This window comes from Theropithecus gelada, chromosome 14 (assembly GCF_003255815.1).
Source record: "Theropithecus gelada isolate Dixy chromosome 14, Tgel_1.0, whole genome shotgun sequence".
Taxonomy (NCBI): Eukaryota; Metazoa; Chordata; class Mammalia; order Primates; family Cercopithecidae; genus Theropithecus; species Theropithecus gelada.
In genome coordinates, this window is record NC_037682.1 from 80,482,541 (window position 1) to 80,487,947 (window position 5,407).

Here is a 5,407-nt window from a genome sequence, read left to right on the forward strand (position 1 = left end):
TGTTGGTCATAAAATATCAGGAACCAGGTCAATGTAAAGATTATCCAGTGGCTTTCACTGGCCCAAGTCTTGGTATTGGTTCACAGAATGGTTTCTCCTCTTCTCTGAGAATGGAATAATGGTTCAGTCCCATTTGGCCAATATACACTGTCTTAGCTTGGGGTGTTATAACAAGATGCTATAAACTACATCGTTTACATAAAAATTTATTTTTCAGTTTTTTGAAGGCTGAAAGTCTAACATCAGAGTGCCAGCATGATCAGATTCTGGAGAGGACCCTCTTCTGGTTGCAGACTGCTGACTTCTTGTTGTATATTCCGATTGTAGAAAGAAAGCAAGAGAACTCTCTGGCATCTTTTTATAAGGGGGCTAACCCCATTTAAGGGCCCCCCCCCTCATAATCTAATTATCTCTCAAAGGCCATAACTTTCAACACCATTGCATTGAAGGTTAGGATTTCAACATGTGAATTTGTAGTGGGGTGACTGGGAGAGGAACACACAAATATTTAGTCCATAATGCTGCATACTAACAAAAAAATGAAGTGGGGTAAAGGGTCACTTAAGTGAATCCCTGCAGTATTAAAGGACACATTATAGTTCATTCATCCTTTTAGTCAGTAAATATTGAGCACACACTATGAGCTAAATTTTAGGTGCATGTTAGAGCTTTGGTGGTACCACAATAAAATAGACTTTGTCCCTATCCTCAGGGATTTTATAATTTTGTGAAAGAGATATGCAGATAGGCAGTTAACATGCAAGTGGTGATTGCTCACAAAGAGAAAAGCAGGGGGCTATAAAATTAGAGAAGCTAAGCGCACTTACCCTGTGTGGAGCTGGATACAGAATGTTTGCTAGAGGAAGTGGTGCCAAGTAGATTTAGATAAAGAAGAAGGTGGTGATGAGAGGACAGAAGTGATCAAAGGAATGAAACGTAGAAGAAAGGAAATAGTACACAAGAAGCTGTAGGAGAAAGGAGAAAGCGCACTTCCTGGCAAAAGGGATAGCACGCACATAGGTTAGAGGTAAGAGGGTACAGCAAGGCTGCCGAGACCCTGGGAGCTCAGCATGGTTTGAATGCAGTTGTACAGGAGGACTGGCATACACTCTGCTTCTTGGAGGTTACAGCAACTGCTACTCTCTGAGGGTTGTGTTACTTATCTATCCACTCATCTAACAACATGTCATAACACACTAAGGGAATTCCTCCAGATCTTTGGACAAAAATGTTCTAACTTGGTTCAAAATAATTTATACTCAACATTCTTAGTATCTTGCTTTGAAAATAAATGGATGACGTATAGTGTTCTGGCTACTGTGCTGTGTAACAAATTGCCCAACTGTAGCAGCTTAAAATGACAATTATTTTATTACGTTCACATAAGTGTAGGTCAGGGGCTCATAAAGGGCTAAGGGAGGAAGTTTGTCACACACCTATGGTGTGAGGCTACCTCCTAGACAAAACAAATAATGGACCACTTGGCTTGTTTAGTGAGTGCGTGGTAAGCAGGGGCATGTGAGAGTTTGCTTAAAGGCAGACTTCCCCCTCTGGTCACGTTGGTCCAGCCCATTCAACTGGGCCTTGCCTGGCCTTCCAGTTTCTGAATTCCTACTTAGCATCCGAGATGGCTTGACCTTCATTCTGCACCAGAGTTTATAAATGGACTTTTGTGACTGGACCAAGCTTCTAATGCCACAATGGCTCTGCCTGCCTACTCTTCTACTCTATGTGTTCCATTCTTCTTCCCTTCTGCTCAGAATTAAGTCTGAATTGAATGCTCCAATAGTTTCATAGATATTCTCACAGATACAGATATTCTCATAGGTATTCTCATATATCTTGGTTCATTCCTGAGGGTTCTTGAACCTCTGTTATTTTTACTTCTTTCAACCCTGCGCAATTTGAGAAAGCTTATCAAAGCTGGGAGTAGGAACCATGTCTCATTGGTTTCTTTTAAAATTTCTATTTAAAAATATTTACTTATTTTTTGAACAGGTAATATATTCACATAGATAAAAATCCCAAGATGAAAGTATAAATAAATCGCTTCCCTTCCACCATACCCTGTGCATCATAAATTCCCCCAATTTGTCTAGTACAGGTTCTCAAAACATTTACTGAATTTTTGTAGTCAAGTTCCTCGATACATACGCCTAGTACATCAGTTGGATTTACTATAAAGCTGATGAATCTTAAGCCTCAGGGCTCCTCACCTGCTGGGGCTCCTTCCAGGTCCTCTTCCAGAATCATCAACAACTTGTTTCTATGCTTTTGTAAAAGATGCAATTGTAATACATTTTAACCACATCATTTCCATCTGTTGCCCCTTTCCACTGCAACCCCTTGGCATGCTCTGCCTCCTGTAAGGGGAGCATTAGAGTGGCCTGTGGCAACTTTAGGATATAGAGAAGGGGAAATCGAAATGGGAATACATTTTATTTGGGTTTAGTGAGAGTTTGTGAACTTTGCAGTCTTTTTGTGAACAGCTAAGTAATGGTTAAGTATAGCAATGGCTGTCAGTTCTATTCTTAACTGCTTACCATGCAGTTTACCTAGTATCATGATGTGAACCTGCAGGGCCAGACTTATTTTCTATATATAAAAGTGCCCTACAGCATCTACAATTGGGGTTACGTAATGGAAAAGAAGATAGTGTTTATTAATACGAATATTGTTATTTTTCTGAATTTTGTGATCAGTGCTTTTATACTTGCAATTTTTTTCCCATTTCTTTTCTTCATTTCATAAACACTTTTCATACAATTTCTTTGTTACTTTCTGTTCCTCTTTTCTTAGTGAGGTGTCCAAAATTGTAAGAATGCTTTATCCCACAAAAAATTGATCCTCTCTTTTACAGAATTTCCCAGCTGATGTCTTTTTCATTTCCTTTGCTTGTGGTTTGCCCATCTGTCAGCTGTGAATGACCCAAACAAGACACGTGGTTTCTTACTCAACAGTCCTGGAACTTTCTTGACCTTTGACAAAGCCACCAGATCACCATTACCATCATTATTGTTTACAGAAACGTGAAAATTCAACCATAAAATGTCATCTTGGGCTGAGCATGGTGGCTCTAACATGTAATCCCAGCACTTTGGGAGGCTAAGGTGAAGAGATCACTTCAGGCCAGGCATTGAAGATCAGCCTGGGCAACACAGCCAGATCTCGTCTCTACAAAAAATAAAAACCAAATTAGCTGGACCTGGTATGCATCCCTGTAGTCCTAGCTACTCCAGCAGCTGAAGTGGGAGGATCATTTGAGCCTCAGCCTCTGTAGGACTACTGCCCAGTAGTGTGAGTGGTGTGAGCTCACACCACTGCACTCTAGCCTAGGCAGCAAAGTGTAACCCTATCTCCAACCAAAAAAAAAAAAAAAGAAAGAAAGAAAGATAAAAGAACAAAGTCATCTTGGCTATGCCAATGACAAAGTTAATGAGTTGAGACATGAAGAAGACAAAAAGGAAAATCTTAAAGACATTGTCAATTGGGGCAGGAGGCAGGAGATGGCTTCTTTGTTGCACTTTCTCCAAAAAACATTTCTGGTTTTAGTTCCAATTTGCTCAGCAGTGTATGCTCACTCTTTTGCTAACCTTGAGAGACATTGTCAGATATGCTTAAGGGAAGAACATGAAGGACAACAGATAAACTGTACACCGACACAGCACATGGAGTCTGAGTCATTTGTTTTCTTTGACAGATCTTTACCATGCTGGATTGAAAGAGAAAAGACCATCAGTAAAGCAAATGGATGAAATGGAGTTATAAATCAACTCTGTACTCTTTACAGGATTGACTCAACTGCAGACATCTCCAATACACACCCTCATGGCTTTATTTTTTTCTGCTTATGTGGAAAAATAACAGTAAATACAGTTCACTATTCCAAGACAGAAGAGTATTATTTTAAAAAAATAGAATGTTATTGATTTTTCAAGACATAATCAGATTATTTTTAAACTCTGATTTAATAAAACATAATGTAATTTCTTTTATGGGATTTTTTATGCTTTCTCAATGTTTATTACCCTGTGTGTTTCACACTTCAAAATGAGAGTATCCAAATAAGATCACTTAAGAGGATCCTGATGTAAGTTACAAAATCCCCATGGCTGTTATATCCCCATTGTCACATTTCCCCAGTCATCTCTTTCTACTTTATTGGATCTGTTACACTTTATACTTATTCTTGTTTTTCTATTTACTTTATATATACAATATAATGGGGTACATAGTATAAGAGGAAGGATGGCACTAGAAAATGTTTCTAAGTTGGTTTAGGGAATGGGAGTAAGGGTAGGAAGTTAGGAAAGCCTCTTAGAAAGTTATTAAAGCTTTTTAAAGCAGGTACTATGGCTGTTTTGTTATCCATTCTCTACCTAGCATGTAAGGGTTCTTGACATTTGGGAGTTATTGTGATACAAGGAAGGGATATATGAGTAGATAAAAAATTATTTTCCAGGGAGACAACAGCATATTCAAAGAAGAAGGAACAACAGAGATCTGTATTTGTTATTCACTGAAGGCCTACAGTGCGCTAAAAATGCTATATGGATATGGTTAAAGATAAATTTGAGTAGTGACCACTTTAGTAAACACATCCACACCAGACCTGACAGCTTCACAGTTTTCAGCAATATTCAAAAAGAGGTCATTTACTTGGAAGGAACCAGGCAGTTGGCAATATAATTGGGCTACAGCTGAAACCCTCAAACCTCTAAATTGCAATTTGTATCAGGAAATAAGTTCCCTTTGTTTTTTGAGTCAGTTTGAGGTGGGTTTCTTTTATTTGCAACTGAAGCAACTGAGCTTTATGTCAGATAAAATAAAGATTAAAAAGGAGAAAAAGTGACATGTTCTCACAGAGCTGTTTTAAATGTGGTGTGAAGAACAACAGCAATAGCAGTAATCCCTTGGAACCGGAGAGAAAATTCTTGGGCCCCATCTGAGACCTGCTGAATCTTTGCGGGGGCAAGCTAGGGCTCCTCATTTAACAAGCCTTCCAGGTGATTTTTATGCCGGCTGAAATTTGAGACCTGCAGTCATGTGAGTTCCATAATCTGCGTTTCTAATAAGCTACAGGTACTCCTGGAAGGCAGGCCACCTTTTAAGTAGCACTGCTATAAAATATTCTGTTTATTGAGTGGGCTCAGGCAAGGGCTTCAGAACTTCAAGGGATGCATACTGTTTTCCTCACCAGAGGTAAGTTCCAACTAACTGTGAATGCATTCAAGCTAGTTTCTTCCAGAAGGAAGAAGTGAAGCAGCTGGGAGAATATCTCTTCTCTGTGTCAGCAGATCAACAATAAAGAAATGTTTATCCCGCCGAGTGTGGTGGCTCACGCCTGTAAAACCAGCACTTTGGGAGACCGAGGCTGGCGGATTGCTTGAGGTAAGGAGTTCAAGGC

At 39.4% G+C, this 5,407-nt stretch overlaps 1 long non-coding RNA gene across 1 annotated transcript; it reads left to right on the forward strand.

Moving 5' to 3' along the window:
* Positions 1-222: 222 nt before the first annotated feature.
* LOC112607368 lies at positions 223-3,906 on the forward strand. Its single transcript, XR_003115768.1, has 2 exons — positions 223-449; positions 3,701-3,906. It is a non-coding gene; the product is annotated as an uncharacterized LOC112607368 (long non-coding RNA).
* Positions 3,907-5,407: the final 1,501 nt, after the last annotated feature.